This window comes from Microtus oregoni, unplaced genomic scaffold (genome assembly GCF_018167655.1).
Source record: "Microtus oregoni isolate MIOR12 unplaced genomic scaffold, Mior012 000011F_ref0000422, whole genome shotgun sequence".
Classification (NCBI taxonomy): Eukaryota; Metazoa; Chordata; class Mammalia; order Rodentia; family Cricetidae; genus Microtus; species Microtus oregoni.
In genome coordinates this window covers 28,154,829-28,179,582 of record NW_024543070.1, presented here as the reverse complement: position 1 = coordinate 28,179,582, position 24,754 = coordinate 28,154,829, and the positions used below count along the sequence as shown (strand labels likewise).

The 24,754-nt window shown below is 37.4% G+C and overlaps 1 protein-coding gene across 2 annotated transcripts in view; it reads left to right on the top strand.

Annotated features, from left to right (window-relative positions):
- The window catches only part of LOC121453471 (protein hinderin-like), a 248,738-nt gene that overhangs the window by 16,741 nt on the left and 207,243 nt on the right, over positions 1–24,754 (top strand). The gene's annotated exons all lie outside the window — the stretch shown is intronic.

Here is a 24,754-nt window from a genome sequence, read left to right as displayed (position 1 = left end):
GTAAATTTATCCACAATCACTATAGTCAAAATTCTAAATAGTTCTGTTGTAAGGATTGTTTTGTTTTGAGTTTTGAGGTGGTGGGAATTGACTAGGGCCTTGTACACATAGGGAAGTGTTATACCACTTTAATTGCTCTTAAAAATCTTTGCTTATGTGCATGTGTATGTAGGTATACTTGGAAGCTGGAAAAGAATGTTGGGTTCCCTCGACCTGCAGTCACAGGTGGTTGTTCTTGATGAATGTCCAAGAGGGCTTAAAAAACACCTGTAATTTTAACTCTTTTAGTTTGCAGTGAGGACCTCTTTTTCTTTGTTTTGTTTTCTTGGTGTCTTTCCTTAGTCCTTTTGGATGTAACATTTCATCCAAATTTTTGTTGTTACTCCTTTACTGAAGACAAACTTGCCTCAGCCTGCTAGAACTGGTTAAGACACAAGCTATTCAGCCCACCAGTCCTTCTCTGTATACCTTCTTTTCCCTGTTTATTCACAGATCAGTCCCCGCTACTCTCTGCCTTTGTTTTCCTGTCTCCCCTCTGGTTTTCTTCATGTTGGCCTTTTCTTTATATTTGAATGTTTTCTTTCCTCTGCGTGGGCCTTGATTTCATGCCAGAGCATCCCTTGTTGTATGTATCCTCTTCATTCACCACACACTCTGTCACTGTATGCCCATGCCTTCTTGATGATAACTTTGTTTTTTTTACCTGGGTTTTGATACCCCATACAGGGCTGCTGACTGAGTGTTTGTCCTTCTTAGCTTTTTATGGTTTGATAACCTGTTTAAGGTTAATTTGATATGAATACTGTGTTGATTCCTTATTGACTTTGTTTGTCAGCAACTGCCTCCAAATACTGCATAGATCTCCCATCATGCTTGGGATCTGAGTCTCCATGCTACACCACCACTATCTCCTAGTTCATTTCACCTTACTTAGGTCCTATTGTAGCATATTTGACTGGCTTTCTCCCCACAATGCTCTTCTTACCTGCCTGAGTCTCTACCTCCTAATAGACTCCTGCATAGATACTCTTTTACATCTCCCTGGGTTCTGGTCCCCTGCTCTGAGCAACTCCTCTTTGCAGATGTCATCATTATATTCAGATTCTGATTATCCCCATTCCTGCTCGGTATTCAAGAAGAAAATACAAAGTAAAATGAAGAGAGAGGAAATGAAAGCTCAAATTTCATTCTGAAGAGAAAAAAACAATTGTGTTCTTTATAAAAAAAAGATGTTTAAATGTAGTTGCTTATTTATGAGAAAAATTTGCTTTACAAATCACATCATATAAAATAATACAAAATTGTTGTAAAAGGAGCAGTGGGCTGCTTCCCGCCGCCTGGCTAGCTTTACCCGAAATAATTACATGGAAACTGTATTCATTTAAACACTGCCTGGCCCATTAGTTCTAACCTCTTATTGACTAACTCTTACATATTAGTTTAACCCATCTCCATTAATGTGTATTGCCACTTGACTATGGCTTACCAGCATGAGTCTAATCAGTGTCCGTCTTGGAGAGGAGAGCCATGGTGTCTGCCTGACTCTGCTCTTCTTCCAAGAATTCTTTTCTGTCTCTCCACCCACCTAAGGGCTGACCTATCAAGAGGCCAAGGCAGCTTCTTTATTCAACCAATAAAAACAACACATAGAAAGAAGATCTTCCTACACCACAAAATCTGCTGCTTTTATGCTTAGCTTGCCTTGGTCTAATATATCGTTTTTTTTAAATGAATAGACTCAATTTTGATTAAATAGAAAATAATGCTGAAGTCTTAATAGGAAATGTAGTTTTTTTTTTTACACTGTAGTTTTAAAAGTTATGTTAATTCCTATCCTTTTAGAAAAAAAATAGCCATAAGAGATTGCTTGTACCTTGTATAAGGTCAAATCAAATGGAGAAAAGTGCCAAAAGCATTAAGAAAATGACATATTTCTGTGACATATTTAAATACACCTACTTAAGCTTCGGCTTGGATGCAAAGCTATTGGTATTGTTTAAGTAGCCACATCACTGAGATTGGTTGGCAGCTACACTGGCCTTCAGCAGAGTGTATTCAGAGGGATCTGGCATTCAGTAGCTCTCATCAAGCCTACAGAACAAGCATTGTCATTTGTTTGTCCTTTTTTCAGTTGTAGATTAATATATAAATGCATAATGTTTACATAATTTTCAAATATTACTTTTGATGTTTAAAGCATCTTTATAAGAACTATTCCCAAGCCCTGCATCTCTCCCTTTTTAAAATATGGTCTTGAGTTTGCTAATATGATGTGGGAAAACATATTTGTATCTTGGACAGGTCCTCATACAGGCTCTTTATGGGAACCTCCTGTTTAATATCTGTACTGATGCTATGGAACAAGGGCTCAGAAAGACACCTCTCAGCTCCACAGAAAAATAAAATCTCAATATTCAGGAGGTCCCATTTATTCAATGTTGCCCTTAATGTCTGTGCTGCTGGGGTTATACATAGGAAGTGATCTCCTGTGCCATATGTTGTAAAGTACTTCCCAACTTCTCTTCTATAAGGTTCAGTGTGTTCAGATTGATATTGAGGTCTTTGATCCATTTGGACTTGAGTTTTGTGCATGGTGATAGATATGGATCTATCTTCTACAGATTGACATCCAGTTGTGCCAGCACCATTTGTTGAAGGTGCTTTCTTTCTTCCATTGTATACTTTTAGCTCCTTTATTGAAAGTTAAAAGTCCATCTTTTCTTACAAAAACAAAATAAAACAAACCAGATGCACCATTAGTTTCTCATTGTAAAGTAAGTTGATCATTATTTTATATTTAAAAAACCATTTTTTATAACTTCTAGGTAAGAATGAAATGTACATTACTCTACAATAGAAATACTAGACTTTGATTTTTCAGTAACTTAAGAATTTTTATTTCCTTTTTTTATTGAGAAAAGGAAAAAAAAGTATCCACCTCTTCCCAGCCTCCCATTTCCCTCCCCCTCCTCCCACTCTTCTCCCCCTCTTCCCAAACTCCTCTCCCCCTCCCTCTCCAGTCCAAAGAGCAGTCAGGGTTCCCTGCCCTGTGGAAAGTCCAAGGTCCTCCCCCCTCCATCCATGTCCAGGAAGGTGAACAACCAAACTGGCTAGGCTCCCACAAAGCCAGAACATGAAATAGGGTCAAAACCCTGTGCCATTGTCCTTGGATTCTCATCAGCCCTCATTGTTTGCCATGTTCAGAGAGTCCGGTTTTATCCCATGCTTTTTCAATCCCAGTCCAGCTGGCCTTGGAGAGCTCCCAATAGATCAGCCCCCTTGTCTCAGTGGGTGGGTGCGCCCCTCGTGGTCCCGACTTCCTTGCTCATCTTCTCCCTCCTTCCGCTCCTCATTGGGACCTTGGAAGCTCAGTCCGTTGCTCCAGTGTGGGTCTCTGTCTCTATCTCCATCCATCACCAGATGAAGGTTCTATGGTGGTATGCAAGATATTCGTCAGTATTGCTATAGGATAGGGTCATTTCAGGTTGCCTATCCTCAGCTGCCCAAGGGACTAACTGGGGACATCACCATGGGCTCCTGGGAGCCACTCTAGGGTCAAGTCTCTTGCCAACCTTAAAGTGGCTCCCTTAACTAAGAATTGTGGTTCCGTGCGCCCCTGTCCAACCTTCCTTTATCCCAATCCTCCTGTTTCCCCAAGTTCCCCCCTCCTTCCCTTCTAACTTTTCTCTCCCCATCTCCCCTTACCCCCATCCCACCCCACCCCCAAGATCCCAATTTTCTCCCCGGTAATTTTGTCTACTTCCCATAGCCAAGAGGATAACTATATGTTTTTCCTTGGGTTCACCTTCTTATTTAGTTTCTTTAGGTTCACCAATTGTAGACTCCGTGACCCTTATTTATGGCTAGAAACCAATTATGAGTGAGTACATCCCATGTTCATCTTTTTGGGTCTGGGATACCTCACTCAGGATAGTGTTTTCTATTTCCATCCATTTGCATGCAAATTCGAGAAGTCTTTGTTTTTTTACCGCAGTGTAGTACTCTAATGTGTATATATTCCATACTTTCTTCATCCATTCTTCCATTGAAGGGCATCTAGGTTGTTTCCAGGTTCTGGCTATTACAAATAATACTGCTATGAACATAGTTGAACAAATGCTTTTGTCATATGATAGGGCATGGGCACAGGAGATCGCTTCCTATGTATAACCCCAGCAGCACAGACATTAAGGGCAACATTGAATAAATGGGACCTACTAAAACTGAGAAGCTTCTGTAAAGCAAAGGACACTGTCACTAAGACAAAAAGGCAACCTACTGACTGGGAGAAGATCTTCACCAACCCCGCAACAGACAAAGGTCTGATCTCCAAAATATATAGAGAACTCGAGAAACTAGGCTTTAAAATGCTAATTAACCCAATTAAAAAATGGGGCACTGAACTGAACAGAGAATTCTCAACAGAAGAACTTCAAATGGCCAAAAGACACTTAAGGTCGTGCTCAACTTCCTTAGCAATCAGGGAAATGCAAATCAAAACAACTTTGAGATGTCATCTTACACCTGTCAGAATGGCTAAAGTCAAAAACACCAATGATAGCCTGTGCTGGAGAGGCTGTGGAGGAAGGGGTACCCTCATCCATTGCTGGTGGGAATGCAATCTTGTGCAACCACTGTGGAAATCAGTGTTTCGGTTTCTCAGGAAATTCGGGATCAACCTACCCCTGGATCCAGCAATACCACTCTTGGGAATATACCCAAGAGATGCCCTATCATATGACAAAAGCATTTGTTCAACTATGTTTATTTCCTTTTTTGAAACTTTAATCATTTGGGGTTTGGGGATGACATACAATAGTCCTTATAATTAATTACATAGAAATTGTAAGAAAAGATGGACTTTTTAACTTCCTGTAGGTAGAAAGTCATTAATAGTGCAGAAGAGTTGGTATTCAAAACTTCATTTTAGATAGTCCATTCTGAAATCTGTCACTCAAAGAATATGTTTTACATAATTAATGAACTGGGCTCTCCACCATTGTTCACTAATTGAGAAAATGCCTTACATCTGGATCTCATGGAGGCATTTCCTCAATTGAGGTTTCTTCCTCCCTGGTGACTCTTGCTTCTGTCAAGTTGATACCAAAAACCGGTCAGTACTTCCCTTCAATTTAACAAAGCTAGTCATTTGGTCAAGAAACTGCTCTTGCCTGGACTTCTTGATGGTATGCTGTATGAGCTAGACATACAAGACCCATAGAAGAGTGACTTCTAAACTTGCCAAGATAAAATGAGATGGTTCTTCAGGATTCCCGCTTCACAGAGGAAACTGCCAGACATTCTAAAGGATGCAAAAGAAAACAACTGATGAACATTGCCAATCCAAGGCAGAACAGATCTTCAAATTTCCTGCTTCACTAAAAAGACTGCCAGATGCTCTGGACCTCTAAGCTGAAGATGGATGCCCTAACGTTCCAGAAGAACTTTAGGTGATAGTTTAGGCAGCAAGATATCTCTGTCAATTCTAGAGTTTTGGAAGTTGCTTACAACTTCCTGTTTACTTAGGTAATATTATATCCTTCTGTGTCTTTTATGTAGTTGAAGACTAGATACTTATAGTTTTCCTTAGTTATGATAGAGGATAAATTAGATATATAGCTTGAACTCACAAAGGTAGACCAGTTGATAGAATATTTTATTAAATTTTGCTAAATACAAATGGAATAAATATTTTTAATATGGTTCTCCCTTGATAACTGCTTTGTTATATAATTTTACAATGTTAAAGTTAAAACCTTCCTTTTTAATTAGACCGAAAATGGGAGATGATATGGGATGTCCTTATCGTTCCTAAGGTGTAACTATGTGTTTTACTTTTGATTGATAAGTAAAGCTGTTTCAGCCAATGGCCAGACATAATATACCTAGGTGGGAAATCGAAACAAAGATAGGGAGAGAAAAAAAAAAGGCAGGGTCAAGGAGGTGCCTTGTTGTTGCCAAAGAAGAGAGATGCCAGCAGCATCCCAAGAGGAAAGATACCAGAACAGAGGTAATGCCATAGCCATGTGGCAAAACACAGATCAGTAAAAAGGTGTTAATTTATAGGTATAGTTAGCCAGTAAAAAAATCTAAGCCATTGGCCAAACAATTATATATAATATATATTAGCCTCTGAGTGACTATTCCATAAGCTACTGCAGCGACCCAATGGGCAGAGAAAAATTGGTCCAGTGGGATTGAACAAGTTGAAGAAAAGTCCCATTTATAATTATGTTTTTTTTTAGTGTTCTTCAATCTGTGACAGTGTTTCATTCCTTCTTGACCTTGTCACTTTCAATGAGTAGTAGTCATATGTTGTGGAGAATTTTCCTAAGTATGGATTTGTCTGTTTTCTCTTATTAAGATTCAAGCACTGCATTTATAACAAGAGTAGGAAAGAAGTGGTGTGCTTTTTGCTGACTCTGGATGAGGTGGGGACTTACTGCTCCATGTTTCTGCATTATGAACTTGGTTTTTCCATGTTATAAATAGTACATATTGTAATTCCGTGGGCTATAATCTAACGCTGATTAATGTTTTGTTATTAAACTTGCTCCAGCTTAGGAAATGGAAAAGGAATTGTGAAGAAAATAAGTGCAATACCATGTAGGTAAGCATATGTAATTATACAATTAAGTCTAATGACTTAAAGGATATTATTGCTTATCTTACAATAATAAAGATGTAGAACAAACTGAAAACACAGGACTTTAAAATAGAGCTGAGATGGAAGAGTAACAAATTAGCCTAAGTTCTAAGGAGAACTGTGTTGCTCAGGAAAGGCAGCAGTGAGTACTAACATACCTGGACAACCTGGAAACAAATGAGATTTTCAGCTAAAGTCTGTGGGAGAGGTCATCATTGGGCAGATAAGGGTGGGATTCCCTGGGGCAGCAAATATTCCCTGGGACCAAACAAAAAAAAACAAAAAAAACAAAACTTGTTTTGACAGTGTTTGTTCATAGGTTTTATTTGGCAAAAAAACTGATTTCTCTTGGTGCAGGTGTTTGAAGGGAAACAACACTTGCTACAGGGATGACAGGAAAGTTCTCTTGGTGTGGGAGGTACTTCTGTCTATGTGTTGCTTTTATTGGTTAATGAATAAAGAAACTGGCTTGGCCTGATAGGGTAGAACAATGCTAGGCAGGGAAGACTAAACTGAATGCTGGGAGAAAGGAGGTGGAGTCAGAGAGAAGCCATGGAGCCACTGCTGGAGACAGACATGCTGAAACCTTAGCTGGTAAGCCACAGCCACCTGGTGATACACAGATTAATAGAAATCAGTTAAATTAATATGTAAGAGTTAGCCAATAAGAAGCTAAAGATAATGGGCCAAACAGCGATTTAATTAATACAGTTTCTGTGTGATTATTTTGGGGCTGAGGAGTCGGGGACCAATAAGTGGCTCCCTACTACAAATTGGTTCCCACTTGGCCAACTAAATCCACTTAAAAACCCGAGAGAGCTTGAAAAGGAATTATAGACACAAAAATACAGAGTTTAATACAGCTTCTTGCTATTTGATGGTGGCATGCAGCAGTTCCTTTAAAAGAGGTTTTCCTGACTTAGCAGTAGCAGAAAAAAAGCCACGCTATTTTGAAATGCTGGCTTTCTGGACTGTGGTACTGGCGCAAATTTTGTCTCTGTCTGGAGGTCCAGCTCTGGAGCACTTGAATGGGGTTTGTGGGCCTGGGTGCTTGTATGCCCACTTAGGAAAATACCTGAGATGATGCCCACAGCTCTGCGCCCCCTGCCTAGGCAGGCAACTGGATCAGGACTGCTAGGAGTGCATAAGCAGGAGGGCATGGTGGATTTCTGCTGCCATACACAGAGATATTTCCAGACCGCACAATGTTCTGCATGGCATATCTGGCTATTACTAAGATAAAAAGGGTTTATGTGCTGCATGCTCATTCTCAGAGTTAAAATGCTGAGCATGGCTCCTACCTGGTGATCCCAGAGCTGGCAGTAATGGTACCTCCACCATTTTGAAAGTGGAGAAAGGCAGAGCCAGCATCTAGAGGCTCTGCTACCAAGCAGGTTATCATTTTAAAAGTTCCTTCAAGACAAAAGAATTTCAGATACACAATAGGACAGATTTAGACAATAAAGACCTCTAGATGGGTCACAGTGTTGGATAAATGTACATAGGTTTGGGAGAGAGAAGAAAAAGAGTATGGAGTGCTATAAAAAGAATTGATGTTTTTTTAAAAAAACACAACAAAGTCTTTAAAGAGACAGAGTACAGTTAGTCATAGATTAATGGAGTAAAGATAATAAAGAGAGTTTGAATTATGTATATTATTCTGTTTTCTTTGAATTTTTGACTGCAGAGAGACATTTCATTCTGGGGACTGCTAAGCCAAGCCAACATATATATGTCAAAGGTATCTTGATTTCAAAATTTGAGTCTAAGCATATGTTGGTTTGGAAAAAGAGGTTCTTCTTTGGTTTCCACAGAGTGTGAGAACCTCTGGAATCCTTCCAGGCTAATGTGGCTTGATGGACTAAAACCTCCTGAAAATTCACCTTGAACATCCCTCAAAAAATTACTTTGCCCAACTGCTCACTGAAATAAAACTAGCACATAGGATATACCGTGAAAGACCTGATTAACAGTGCCCCCAATCAGCATGAAGTCATCTTTGGCAATGCGCCCTGATTCCCAAATATTGTTTATAAATGTTTGTTTATATTTAAAGGGGGATATGCTATAGAGATGGATACTTTGCATTGGTATGGATCTTCGTTTATTGATACAAGTTTTAGGTCAGTTTTGTTATATGTGTATTTCTGCTTTTGATTAAGGTATTGTGATTGTGTAGTTTATTTAAAAATGTAATGTATAATTAAGAAATATAGTTTAGTAGATAATTATCTATAATAATCAAGCTTGTAGTCAGTTACATTTTCTAGATGTACAGAAATGTATTTCAGATGGATAGGGATTCTTCAAATCTTTCAAAGACTACAGAATATGGCATTTAAAATATTTTAAGAACTTGGGACTTTACATGACAGTGAGACACATCTGATCCTAGCAGTACTAATCTACTTCAAGAGGAAGACGGGCACTGAAGAGGCTCCTTATGCCATTGGTTAGCCATTTGGGCAAGAAACTACTCTTGCCTGGACTGCTTGATGAACTGGACATTCAGGAACCACAGAGAAATGACTGCTGAACTTGCCTAAAGGTGAGATGGTCCTTTGGGGTTCCTACTATACGAAAGAGTCTGCTAGACATTCTGCAGGACACAGGAGCAAGCGACCGACAAACTACCAATGTAGGTGGAACTGTCTTTGAAATTTCCTGATTCATGGAAAAGTCTGCTGAATACTATGGGCCTATAGGTTGAAGATGGATGCCCTAATCGTGCAGAAGAACTTTGGGTGATTGTCCAGGCAGCAAGATGTCATTTCTAGAGTTTTGGAAGTTGCTTACAATGTACTTCCTGTTTACTTAGCTAATAATATATCCTTCTGGAGTCTTTGATGGAGTTGAAGAACTTATAGTTTTAAATATTGTAACTATAATTATTACTTGATACCTGTTTTGTTGTATGTAATTTTACTATGTTAAAGTTAAAACCTTTCTTTTTGTTTAAACAGAAAAGGGGAAATGGTTTGGGATGTCTTTCTGTCTATGTGTTGCTTTTATTGGTTAATGAATAAAGAAACTGGCTTGGCCTGATAGGGTAGAACAGAGCTAGGTGGGGAAGACTAAACTGAATGCTGGGAGAAAGGAGTCAGAGAGAATCCATGGAGCCACTGGAGACAGACATGCTGAAACTTTAGCTGGTAAGCCACAGCCACATGGCAATACACAGATTCATAGAAATGAATTAAATTAATATGTAAGAGTTAGCCAATAAGAAGCTAGAGCTAATGAGCCAAACAGTGATTTAATTAATACAGTTTCTGTGTGATTATTTCAGGGCTGAGCTGCTGGGGACCAACAAGTGGCTCTCTCCTACTACATTCTCTGTCTTCCTCTGTAAAACATTTCAGGAATAGAGTGTATGATTCTTAAAAAGCCACCTAACATTGTGAGAAGGAGGCACAAAACTGAATGAAGGCAAGAGTTACATACTGGTCCCCGAATTATAGAAGAAATACAAGAATACTTCATAAACCCAGGCGGGACGAGACTGTTTAGTATAGGCATAATCATAGCAACATCAACCAAAAGTAAACTACCAAAGTCCAGACTACCACATGTATAGTAAATATAGAAATTCACCAGACTAGGTAAGTATAAAGCTGAGGATGGGGAAAGACATTGAGTAGTAGCATCTGGCCTACCTGAAGGGAAGTGTTGCCTAGAGGAATAGGATGCCTGTAGTGCACTGAGGATCAAAAGTGCCAGCAAACCTCAAAGCAGTCTATTCATAGTGAGATTAGTAGAATATGAGCCATGGGAAGGTTTTTTTAGTTCTGAGCACTGGAATTATACTCATCTTCTTTGTTGAACTTCCCAACATATTCAGACATGAGTAAACCACGAGGCACAGAGAAAGCAGAGAAATCTGAGAGACAGCAATAGAGACAGATGCAGTTGGGATGCACATACTGCTGAGCAAGCTGATGAGGATTTAAAGCCATTGATTAGCACATTTAAAATCGGTGTTCTCTATGGGTGCCCAGTGCATTACAACAAAACATGTCAGCTGAAAGTACTGGTAAGCTTCTTGGAGGCTTTGCTGTTTGAAGAAATTTTGAGCCCAAACATTAATCTCTTAATACGTCTTTTCTGTTTATATTGAGATACAGACTTTAATTTTTTTAATGCCTCAACAAAAGTTTCAACTTTGCCTTTATCTCTGACACATGTTTTACATGGTGTTATCCAGGATTTAAAATACATTGAGAAGCATTTTTTAAAAATTCACCCTGCCCCCCTCCCCTGAGAGAGGAGGGGGAGAATGTGTGCATTGTGTGTAAAACATCTTTGAAATCACTAAGGTCTTGCTCAGTGTAGCTTAATGGTCTCTGTTTAGTTTCCTTTTTCTTCAGCCAGTTTCTATAAGCATCAAGAAGTAGGGCAACACCTTCAGCATTTACTTGACTCTTGACTTCCATTGGAATTAGCAACAGTGCGCATAACAGACGTCAGTGTCTTCTGTGACCGAATCTTAGATGTGGGTATTTGTGAGTTAGCCCTAACCTTTGCAACAGGAAATGAATACCAGGATAGAGGGTTATCACAGTAATATTGTTGTTTAAAATACCTTATTTTGATGTATTTTTTGTAGCTATCTAAATGTTTCTTATAGAACAATGTCACCTGTACATAAAGACTGTGTTTCTTTTTTGTCTGTATGTATTTTCTTTTCTTGCATTGACTTTCAGACATTTTAATAAAGTTGTTGTTGACAGTCTTGCCTTTTTATAGAAGTACAAGGACAGAAACAAATTTTTCTTTTTGTTCAACCTTTTAAGTTGATAACTATAAGGAATTTTCCATAGATGATGTTTATTAGATTGGAGGAATAGTTCTTTTAGTACTCAGATTAATGAGATTTTTTTTATTATGGAAGATTGTTTTTAACAATTGCCTTTTCTATACTTATAGATGGGCATATAAAGTTTCATATTTGTTTATCTGGGTTAATTTTTTTATACTTTTATTATTGCACATGTGTCTATGTATGTGTACCTTTTGAGTGTAGGTTCTGATGGGAGTCATTGGATCTCCAGAATCTAAAGCAGTGATTATCAAATTTCCTCATGCTGCAAACCTCTGGTATAGTCCCTCATTTGGTGTTGATTTCCAATCATAAAATTAATTCATTCCTACATTATAACTATAATTTTGATACTGTTATGAACTATAATATCAATATCTGGTATGCAGGATAGCTTATATTAGAAACCCAAAGGGATCACGTCCCACAACTTGAGAACCACTGATCTAGGTTTCAGTTGTGAGCTAGGAACTGAAGTAGGGTCTTCTGAAAGAGCAATAAGCACTGCTAGCTGCTGAGTCTTCTGTCCAGATCTTTGTTTTTACATAGATGGTCTCATGTAGCTCAGACTGGCCTGAAAGTCACTATATAGCTGAGAATTTCTGCTGATTTCTCTGTCAGCTGTTATTATTGTACAGGGCTTGTCTTTTTATTTGTAGTTTTTAAAAAGGATCTCCATTAATATGACAAGTATGAATAAATACACTTTTACTTTCTTTTCATAATATGTATCTTTGTGGTTTTTCAGCTGTTTTTGATAATTTCATATAGGAATACTGTTATTTCATCATTTCCACCCCTACAACTTTTTCTTTGTCCCCCATTTTCTCTCAAATTTTTGATCTTTATTGATGCTTTACACACACACACACACACACACACACACATATATATACATATATATGGGTTAATTTAGTGTTGATTGTATGTATATTTGCTTAAGGCTGGCCACTTAGGATCAGAGAACCTATTAGGGGACTCCTCATTGGAGAAGAGTAATTCTCTCTCAGCACCCACTAATTGCCTGTATCTACTTATTCTAGGGCTGGGCCTTGTGAGGTTTACCCCATCCATGTAGACATGGCAACTGGTGGTGGTATTCAGGTTTTGTTAGGCAGCCATTTTGTGGCGATTTCGTGGGTACAGCTTCACTGTTATATTTAGATAACAAAATCTTGCTGCAGCTGTCCTGGTTCTCTGGCTCCCACAGTCTTCCCCTCCCTTTTTCTCAGTGCTCCCTCCCTGAGTCGTCTGTGTAGAGATTGTATTGTAGAGTATCAGTTGCAGTTGAGCACCCCACGGTAAGTTGTTCTCTACTTCTGTAATGGTCTCTATCTACTATGGTGGCGCACGCCTTTAATCCCAGCACTCGGGAGGCAGAGGCAGGCGGATCTCTGTGAGTTCGAGACCAGCCTGGTCTACAGAGCGAGTTCCAGGACAGGCTCCAAAGCCACAGAGAAACCCTGTCTCAAAAAAATAAATAAATAAATAAAAAATAAAAAAAAACTTCTCTAATGACAGGTGAGAACCATACTTTATCTGTGAGTGTAAGGATAAATATTTAGAATGCAGTAGGAAATAGTACTGGTTTATGAAAGTAGTGGTAGTAGATTCTCTTTTATGGTCCATGATCTTCCTTTCAGCCACAGGTTGTTGGCTGAATTTATGGTCCTAGATACCTACCATTAGGTCCTGAATTCTCTACCATTGAGCTGGTCTTAAGTACAATGTGTGTTGGTTACACACAATAATAAAGTACCACTACTACATCTTTGGGGATACTTTGTTATAGTGGTTATTATTATTATTGTGTTTGTAGGCTCCACAGCTGGGTAGGACTATTGATTGCTTTTCTCCCTTGGCAGCTTGCACATCACCATATTATATCATGTTAGCTAACCCTTGGGAAGAGGCTTCTAGGTCAGTTTCAGCTGAATTCTTCCAAGTCCTGTGTCTAAAGTGTGTGGTCTCTGCAGCAACAGTTAAGTCTGGGAGTCAACCAAGTGGAACAGAGATAGCCTATATTATTTGGGGAATTTCCTGGGTGCCCCCGATCAACAACTCAAAAGATTTCCAATTTTGGGCCCAGGGTTCTTGTTACATAGTTTGTGGTTCTTGGGGTGAGTATTATCATCCCAATTGGTGTAAATTAATTTAAACTAATATGGGTGTGTGCATATAGTAGATGTGTAATTGTAATTAATCATAAACCAATATTTCCTTCAGAATTTTTCAAACAACCTTATTGTCATGTATCCTTTTCCCTTACCTCTGTATTGCCCTCCTCCCCTCCCCAAGTTAAAGTGCCCTCCGATTATTTTCATTATTCCCCTACAAAGCACCTGTGTCCTACTATACTTTCCAGCACTCAATTTCTCCCACTGCTACAGACAGCCTTGTTTCTTATACTTCCTTGGTTTCTGCATTTATTCCATCTAAAGATTTAGATCTAGGATCCACAAATAAGCAAGAACATGCAGCATTTGTCATCCTGGGTCTGGGTTACCTTATTCAGTATAAGATTTTCAAGTTCTCTTCATTTACTGGGAATGTCATGACTTTATTTTTATTTACATTTGAATACTATTGTAAATGTGTACTACATTTTCTTTATCTAGTCATCATTTGCAGGACATTGAGGTTGTTTCTGGTTTCTAGCTATTTTGAATGGAGTGGCAATAAACATGACTGAGCAAGTATCTGTGGAGTAAGAAGTGAAGTCCTTTGGTAAATTTACTTTTGGCATTTTGAGAATTCTCTGATCTTCATCATTGCTGTAACAGTTTACAGTCTGCCAATAGTGGATGAGAGTTTCCCTTTCCCCACATTTTGCCAGCATTTGTTGATCTTAGCAACTCTGACTGGTATAATATGAAATCTCAAAGTGCTCTCGATTTGCATTTATTTAATTGCTTGGATGTTAAAAACTTAGAAATCAATAGTCTCTGTGTTCAGATCCATTGCCAAGTTTTCAGTTGGATTGATTGTATTCTTGACTGTTTCTTTGCATTCTTTCTATATTCTGGAAATTAACTCTGTCAGATATATAGCTGGCAAAGATTCTTTCACACTTTCTGGGCCTTTTCATTTTTTTTTTGATTACTTTTCTACAAAGAAATAATATCTTTAGTTTTGTAAGGTCCTGTTTATCAGTTGTTGGTTTTAATTCCTAGGAAAATGAGTCCTGTTCAAAAAGTTATTTTTATACCTATACCTTATAGATACTTTGTTTATTTTCTTCCAGCAATTTCAACAATTCAAATTTTATGCTGGAGTCTTTGGTCCATTTAAAGTTGATTTTTGTGCAGGGTAATAGATATGGGTCTGATTTCATTCTTAGTACTGTGTCTGAAAATCAGTGTGCTGAAAATCAATCGCTTGAAATCAAATTTCAATCAAAAATCAATTTTGATTGTAAATAAAAAATATGAGACATGTTCTGAACTCTCAGTTTTGTTTGATTAATCTATAGGTTTATCACACCTTCTTCTTCAGTGAAGTTGTAAGTTTTGAAATTGAGAGGCCTATCCATGGGCTATGGGATCCAATTCAAGGCCCACAAGCTTGTGAATGGCATGCTTTAACCCCAAACCATCTCCACCCAACTATTGTGTTACAGTAGTTCACATGCTTTCATTTGTTTTAGTCTTTCTTTCTCTCGGCAGTGTTTGCACTTGTCAGATATTAAGGCTTGTATTCCTTATGTGGATTTTACCTGATTACACTTTATTCTCATGATGTAAGGGGAGTTATTTCCCTAATTATATTTGAGTTGTTCACTACTACAATATAAACATACAGCTGGCTTTTGCAATTTTCTATGGGAGCCTGTATTTTCTATGATCTCCTTTATTACAGTACTTTATAGTGAATTTTATAATTTTTCCTATCTCTGTGTAATGTCTAGTATCAAATGAGAGTAGGGGATATGTTCACAGACAATTTCTTAGTTTTGTACATGAAGTTACATGATATGACGTAGACATGGGTTCAGTCTTCCTTTAGAGTCTGGATACCAGTCTCTCTATTGCTTGATTGCCTTGGCTGTAAGGTAATACTGTGTTGAATTCCTGGTTTCCGAACATAAGCAGAATTACTTTAGTATTTCACTACTAAGTAAAATATTTTATAGGCTTATAATAGATGGTCTTTTTCTCTCATTTTTAATTTTCTTAATATTTTTAATAGATTTTATTTTTAAAATTAAAATATACTTAAAAATATATAACTTTACCATTCCCTTTCCATCCTCATATACTGCCCTTTGCCTTTCTCAAGTTCATGACTTCTTTTTCTTTCAATGTTTTCTTACATATATATATTTTTCCCTAGTATATAAATATCACCTGCTGAATCTGTATACTGTATACTGTTATGTTTCAGGGCTAACCATTTGTGCTAGATACCCAGTTGGGGGCCTCTTACTTTGGGAAGGTTAGTTCTCCCATTTTCATCATTCCTTAATTGCCTCCAGTGTTTATCTAGGAATGGGGTCCCATTACATTTCCCCTTTCCATGTTAGCATTTTGTTGGTATCATCTGGTGGGTTTTTTCTATTTATTGAATTTTTTAAATTATAATTTTTTTATTTTCAAATGTTTTTTATAAATCTACTATAGATAATCATATATTTTTGTCTCTGGTTCTATTAATGTATGGTACATTGCATGAGTTAAGTTTTAGATATTGTACCGACTTTGCATTCCTGAGATAAATCTCAGCTGGTTGTGACATACTTTTTTATATACCTAGATTCTGCTTGCTAGTGTCTTGCTAAGGATTTTTGAGTATATATTCATAATAGATATGTATTTGTAGTTCTTAAAATCTTTGCAAACATTGCTTCATCTGTTATTTCTAAAGTACTGTATTCTTTTAGACAGTACATTTGTTTATTTGACTGCTTTCTTTTAGTTCTTTCTGTGTCCTAGATATTATTATTACTCTGTCAGATGTATAGCTGGCAAAGATTCTCTCCCATTCTGCAGGCTTTCTCTTTACAGGATCTAATTGTTTCTCTAGCTTTGCTGAATCTTTTAAGTTTCATGAAGTCCCATTTTTCAATTGTTAGTCCTAATTCTTGGGGAAATTATTCAGGAAATTCTTTCCAACAGTTATATCATATAGAGTTCTGCCTGTGTTTTCTTCTGGCAGTTTTGGTGTTTCAGGTTTCAGATTTAGGTCTTTGATCCATTTGAAGTTATTTTTTATGCCAGGTGATAAATACTCTTTCTTCTGAATGTGGACATCCAGTTTTCACATTACCATTTGTTGAAGATGCTTTTTCTTCAGCTTATGATTTTGTTGTCTTTGTCAAATAAATGTCTGAAGTTATATGTACTCGTTGTATTCCATTGCTCTTGATGTCAATCTTTGTGCCACTACTTAATGGTTTTTATTAGTATGGCTCTATATTATGTGTTAGATCTGGAATGGATATCCCTCCAGCAGGTTTTTTGTTCAGGATTGTTTTAGTTATCTGTGGTCTTTTGTGGTTCCATGTGAATTTTAGGGTGACATTTTATGTTTTTATTTTTGTGAAGAATGAGATGAGGATTTTTGATTGGGATTACATTGAATCTGAAACCATATTTCAGTAAAATGTTGATTACCACAATATTGTACCAATCCATGAGCCTGGATGTCTTTTTATTTTCTAGTGTCTTTCTGTACTTATTTTTTAAGATGCTTAAAGTTTTCATTGTTAAGTTCTTTTACTCCCTTGGTTAGGCATATTCTTTCATATTTTTTAGGCTATTTTAAATAGGAGTGTGTCCACAATACTTCTCTATATGTTGAGTGTATAGAAAAATTATTAAGTTGTGCAAATTGACTCTTTCTTGTCACATTATTGAATTAGTTTCTTGTTTTCCTCACAGTTTTCTGATAGAATTCTTGGGGTCTCTAACATATAGTATCATATTATCTTATAATAGAGATAGTTTGACTTATTTTTCCCATGTTTCTGTTCATTTGATTTCCTCTTTTTGTCTTATTGCTCCAGGTAGTACTTTGAGCACAGTGTTGAAAAGGAGTAGGTTTTAGTATCCAGGCATACCTTGGCCCTATCCTTTGGGAACCTGGCACAGTGTGTCACACCTTGTCGTTGGGCTCTAATGTCTTCCTTGGGGGAGGGGGTGAGAAGGTGCCGTGTCAATATCTCAGACACTGGGAGTCAGGTAGAAGGCATACAGCAGATTCGTTCATTTAACAACAGGAAAAACGTATATTCTCCCAGCACCCAGATGTTCTGATCAGTTGACACTGCATGGTCATCCCTCATTGGCTAGGCATGGTCAGAACCTCTGACAGTGCCAGGCAGACTCCAGATTTGCTCCTTTGGCCTGGCAGGCCTTAATTTCCTACAACACCTCACCTCTCTGCACATGGCAAGCAGTTCCCTGACTGTATGTAGATACAAAAGTCCCTTTAAGAGACAAACTCCACCCATTCCCAGTCTCTCTCCAGTTTATTTTTCTGACGAGGCAAGCAGACCTTTGACTCTTTCTCTCCCTCCCCTCCCTTCCCCAGTCTCCCCTTCTTGCTTTCTCTGTCTGTCTCTTCAGTTCTCTCTTCCCTTCTCCATTCCCTTTATCTCAATAAACTCCACACACTGTTTCTATGGTGGATTTGTCTATTGCTCACCTACCTTTAGACCCACCCTCCAAGGGATCCATGGCAAGGATCCCTCTCATGCCTAACAACAACAGCATGGATAGTAGATATCCTTCCTTCTCTTGTTCCTGACTTTAGTGGGATTGCTTCAAGATTTTACTGTTTAGGATTATGTTGGTTGTGGACTTCTCATATCTCTTATGTTGACATATATTTCCTCTTGCTTTACATTCTTTAGAACTTTATCGTTAAGTCATGCTGGATTTGGTCAATGGGCTTTTCTGTATCTATTGAAATGATCTTGTGATTTTTTTCTTTAAGTCCATTTATATATTTTATTACATTTATTGATTCACAAATATTGAACCATTCCTGCACATAAGGGATAAAACCAACTTTATCATAATGGATAATCTTTTGATATATCTCAATGTACTATTTACAAACATTTTAGTGAATATTTTTGAGTCTATGTTCATCAGGGATTTCAACTTACAGTTTTTTGTTGTTGTATCTATATCTGGTTTTGACACTAGAATGATACTACTTTTGTAGAAGGAATTTTGGTCTGCTCATACTGTTTCTTTTTTCTTTTTCTTCTTTCTTGAGTAGTTTACATAGTATTGTCTGTGGGTCTTTCTTTAAAAGTCTGGTAGAATTATGCTATTAATCCATTTGGTCCTGGGCCTTATTTATTTATTTTTTAGCTGAATACTTTATTATGATTTTAATGTCTTCCTTTGTTATGGGTCTGTTTAGGTTGTTGAGTTCTTTATGATTTGATTTTGGTGGTTTTTCTGAATCTATAATTTCATCCATTTTGTTTAGGTTTTACATATGTGGCACTTTGAGTGAAAATGGCCCACATAGGTCCATAGGGAGTGGCTCTGTTAGGAGGTGTGGCCTTTTTGGAGTATGTGTGGCCTTGTTGAAGTAAATATGTCACTGAGGGTGGACTTGAACTTTCAGAAGTTCAAACCCATGTCACTCTTCTTCCTGCTGACTTTGAATCCAGAAGTAGAACTTTCAGCTACCTTTGCAGGATCAAGACTGCCTGTGTGCTGCTATGCTTCTGGTCCTGACTATAATGGACTAAACCTGAACCCGATCAACCCATCTCTAATAATCTGTGAGCACCGGTCTTACCGGGAAAGGTTCAGCATGTCTAACCTGGCGGCTTGCTTCATCGCGTGCATCTGCCCGGGAGAGCGGAGGATGGCATCTCTCTGAGGCGTCTGCTCCCGAGAGGAGAGCTGTGGAGTCTGAGCTCACTTCCTCTTCCTCCCAGCGTTCTGTTCTGTTTACTCCTCCCACCTATCTTCTAACCAATGAGAGCCAAGCAGTTTCTTTTTATTTAACCAATGACCTTCCTCCATCAAATTGCTATGTCATGGTGTCTCATCACAACAATGGAAACCCTAACTGAGACTGGAATATTGTTCTGATAGCCCAGGCCCCGCTTTTGTTTGGAGGAATAAGTTGCTATGGTTATAGAGTCTCTTCATAGCAATAAAACCCTAAGACAGCAACTTAATGCAATAAAAGTTTTTAAAACATTTCTATGTAATATTTTGCATTTCTTTGGTGTCTGTTCCAATTTTTCTTGTTTAGTTCCCTCTCTCTCTCTCTTTCTCTCTCTCTCTCCCTCTCCCTCTCTCACTTTTTTGGCTAGTTGGGCCAAGGGTCTGTGAATCTTGAGCCACTAACTGTTGCAAAACCAGTGTGTATATGTGTTCTTTTTTTTCTATTTCATTTATTTCCATTCTGACTTTTATTATTTCTTGTCATCAACTGGACTTGGATTTTTTTCCTCAAGTAGGACTGAGGTTTACTAATTCTGTGGATGGTAAGGTTGGTTGTCTCCTATTAATCCCACCAATTGAGAATAAGGCCACTACCATGGTATAAAGCCAAATTTGAAGAAACTTTAATCAAATACCAGCTAGGTGGATGGAACCTGGCCAGATCTATACCCAGGTTCCTGGGAAATGGCCCAGAATCAAGTATGGCAAGGACATAAAAAGGAAAACCCATAATTCATTGCATTTTCATTAGGTCCTACCAGGGGCAAGTATATATCCTGACATATTTCCTGCTTTTTTACCTCCTGCCCACATGTGATGAAGCACATCCAGTGCAGATGGGTCAGACAAACTTGTTTATGGGAGTGAGAACATGTGATTTGTTATCTCCCATAAACAACAGCCTCCAGCATGTCAGGAACTATCTGTCCATGGGCAAGGGGCTTGCAGATCATAGGTGTTTTTATTTCATGGATCTCTTATGCATAGTAATTAAACTTAAAATGTAACCTTGACTCTCACACTTCCTAGTGTTCTTTTATACACACAAGTATGACTCTACAGTAGAAACAATTTTTCAAAATGAACACCTCCAAATCTGAGAGTTCCTGCTCTTGGGGATGGTGGGGCAAATGAGTCTTAGAAAGACAGAGTTCTTGCCAGAATGGGCTTAAAATATGTCAGCCAAATGTGTCATGCCAGGGTTGCTTTGACATTGGTTTGTTGTTTTGGTGCTGATTAGTCAGTCTGTATCTTTTGATTGGAGAAAGAAGCCATTGATATTTAAAGTTATTATCAAAATATGTGTGTGAATTGTGGTCATTGTGTTGTTGATTTTTGATGATGTTTATGTTCTCAGTGGCACTTTTTTTTTTAATCATTATAGCTTCACTTTTCTTTCCACAGTATCACTGCAGAGCACATTTCTCCCTTTAGCTGAAAACATTGCTTCCTATTTTCTTTAGGTTTGGTTTGTTGGAGACATATTATATATATATATATATATATATATATATATATATATACTGTTTATATCATGGGAAGTTTTTCTTTTCTCCCCACTTACATGAATAGTTTACTGAGCATATTAATCTATGATGGCTGTCATAGTCTTTTAATACTTGGAATCTATTACTGTAGACTCTCTGGCTTTCATAATTTCCATGAAGAAATAAGCTGTTATTTCTGATGGGTTTTTCTTTATATGTGGCTTTTGTTTTTCTTTTACAGCTTTCAATACATGTTATGTATACTTAGTGTTTTAGCTATGATAATACGTGGGGATTTTTATTCTACTTGGTGTTCTATGTGCTTTTATTTGTATGTTTCTCTTAGTTTGAGGAAATTTACTTCTATGACCTTGAGGGAGATCTGGTTTATGTCTTCGACTTAGGCTTCTTCTCTGTTTTCTGTGCCTTTAAATTCAAAGGAATGGTTTTTTCCATACTATCCCACATTTTTTGTGTTTTGTTTATTTTTTATTTTTTCACGCTCTTTATTTGACCTAGATTCTTTCACTTTAAATTCAAGTCCTGAAATTCTATCTTCTGCCTCATTTATTATACTTGTAAGGCTTTTCTTTGAGTTTTTTAGTTGGACTGTTGTGTTTTTCAACTACATCTTTTTTTTTTTAAAAAAAAAAACTATTTAATTTTATGTATGAGTGCCGTGCATGTAGACCTACGTGCCGGAAGAGAGCAACTACATCTTTATTTCAGCTTGAGTTCTTTTCTATGTTTCTGTCTCTTTATTAAATTCCATTATTAAGTCTTGTGTTTGTTAGAAATATTTCGTAACTGAGCCTCTCTGCCAGTGTAGAACTACAATCAAATCAGATTAGACTGAATCAAAAATGCCCACGTTTAATGAATGCCACACTCTCGGGTGGCTGGGAGCATGGCAGGGGGAAGACAGAGGGAGAGCATACACAAAACCCGAAAGAAAGCACATAAGCACATGTTCCTTTTTCTGGCTCCAGACTAAATACCCAGTGTGAGTGCTCCTGATCCTTCCCAAGGAGGGCTCAGCATTTGGCAGGTTGGGAGTTTGAGTACAAGCTCTTGGCAGGCTGGGAATTGGAGTGCAAGCACTTGGCCGCCTGAAATTGAAGTCCGGACCAGGGCAATTCCCAGGCCAGGGGCTGGGGTGACACTTTCAACTCAATATTACATTCCAGACTCTTTGGATTTAGTGATGTTAGAGGGCTGGGGTCTCACTTTTGACCAAGCAGTATTGTCTTCATTATTTATGTCAGCCTTGTTTGTGTTTTCTTGGTCATCATCCAGGCATTTGTTTTTCTTAAATTCATTCTTCTTAATTTTACTTAACTCTTTCTTTTTGTCTTTAAACTCCTTGAATTCCTTGATGAAGTTTGATTGTTCTTTTAAATTCTGTGTCCTAGGGTTCATTTTTGTAATTATTATTGGCCTATCATTTTTTGGGGGGGTTATTTGTTTTATTTTTTCAAGACCAGTAGATTTTTGGAGGGGAGGTACTGACTTGATCCTTTTTATATTGTTGATATTTTTACAATGAAATTTGGGCATGTGGACTCCTTTGTTCAAAGTCTGATATGAACAGAGAATTGGCAAAATATATTATGTGTGAGCTGGGGATGTTGTCTGTGGGCTTGTTGGAAATCACTTTCATTATGTTGCTGTATGTCCCCTGTATCCTTCATCTCTCCTGGTCTTTTATCATGAAAGGATATTGGATAATGAGATGACCATGTAGTTTTTGTCAATTCTGTTTAGTGTGTTGTATTTCATTTATCAATTTACGTAAGTTGAACCATTTGTGCATTTCTAAGATTAAGTCTACTTGCTCATGGTAGATAATCTTTGTGATGTATTTTTTATTCAGTTTGCAAGTATTTTGAGCGTTTTTGCATTTCTGTTCATAAGGGAAAATAGACAGTAACTTACTTCCTTTCTTGTGTAATTGTGACCTCATAAGAAGAAATATGTCATGATCCTTCAGTTTCTATTTTGTGGAATAATTTGAGGAGTACTGACATTTATTTTTCTTTTGAAAATTGAGTAGAATTCTGTACTAAATCCATCTGACCCTGTGCTGTTTTTGGTTGAGAAATATTTAATTACTGCTTCTATTACACTAGGGTTATAGGGTTATAGATTTATTTAAATTGCTTATCTGATCTTTATTTAATTCTGGTAAGTGATATGTATCAAGGAAATTATCCATTTTTTTTAAATTTTCTATATGCAAGAGGTATAGACTTTTAAAGTATGTCATTGTGATTCTCTGGATTTCCTTGGTGTCTGATATCCTGACTGTCTTGTCTCTCACATTATTAATTTAGATCATCTTTCCCTTTTACTTTGATTTGTTAAGGGTTGATCAAGCTTAATGATTTTTCTCAAAGAATCAATTTGTGTGTGTGTGTGTGTGTGTGTGTGTGTGCAGTATGCTGCAAGTTGATTAATGGCAACAACATAAACTTGCTGCATCCCTGGATCTGGGGCAGTGAACTTGGCTTGCAGAGCTGATAGTAAATGAACCTCTGCCATATTGAAAGCCCAAGAGAGGCGGAGCCAGCATCCAGGGTTGCTGTGACCACACTGCTTACTATTTGAAAATATTCCTTGTTGGAAAGGGATTTCAATTACACAGTAGGACAAATTCAGACATAAAAGACCTCTAGATGAGATACATTATTTTAAAAAATTTATATAGGCTTGGGAGAAAGGAAAAAGAGTATAGAGAGTTATAAAAAATAATTTTTTAAAAAATAAAACAAAGTCTTAAAAGAGACAGTAAAAGTAATATAAGAGAACAGACAGTCGTAGATTAAATGAGTAAAGGTAATAAATATTAAAAAGTAATTGAGAGAAAAAAGCCACTCAAAGATGGAAAATACACAGAGTCTGGATTATGTATACTGTATGTTTTCTTTAAATTTTTTGGCTGTTAATGAACTAACTGCACAGAGACATTTTGTTGTGGGGGTTGTTGCTAAACTAAACCAACATGTTTATTTTAAAGGTGTTTTGACTTCAAAATTTGAGTCTGAAGACGTATTACTTTGGAAAAGCATCTGCTTTTGTTTCCACAGGAGATGAGATGAGGCTAATGTGGTTTGATGGAACAAGACCCCCTGAAAGATCTTCTTGAACCCCTAAAAATACTTCTCCCCACAAACAGCAAGAAGCAATTTAGAGAAAACAATGCCCAAGTTCCCAAAATGGTTGTTTGTAAATTTTGTTTTCATTTAATGGGGGATATCGTATAGAAATGAATATTTACACTGGTATGGATCTTCGTCTATTGATATAGATTTAAGGACAATCTTCTTATTTGTATTTTTCTACTCTTGTTTAAGGTATTATGTTTATACATTCATTAAAAATGAATAATTAAAACTACATGTTAATAGTTATTTACAATAGTCAAATTTGTAGTCATATAAGTTAGGTTTTCTAGACATATAAAGATGTATTTCAGTTAGATACTCTTCAACATTTCAACGCCCTACAGAATATGGCATTTAAACTGTTTTAAGAACTTAGACTTTTCTTGACAATGGGACATATCTGCTTCTGGCAGCACCAATTACTTCAAAAGGTTGATGGGCATCAAAGACATTTGGTGTGGAATTTGCCTTCAATTGAGAAGGCTAGCCGTTTGTGCAAGAAACTGCTCTTGCCTGGACTGCTTGATGGTGTGCTTTAAGAACTGGACATGCAGGACCCACAGAAAAGTGACTGCTAAACTTTCTAAAAGACAGGATGGTCCTTCAGGATTCCTGCTTCACACAGGAAACTGCCAGACATTCTGCAGGACAGAGAAGAAAGTGACTGACAAACTGCCAATATAGGAAATACAGCCTTTCACATTTCCTGCTTCATGGAA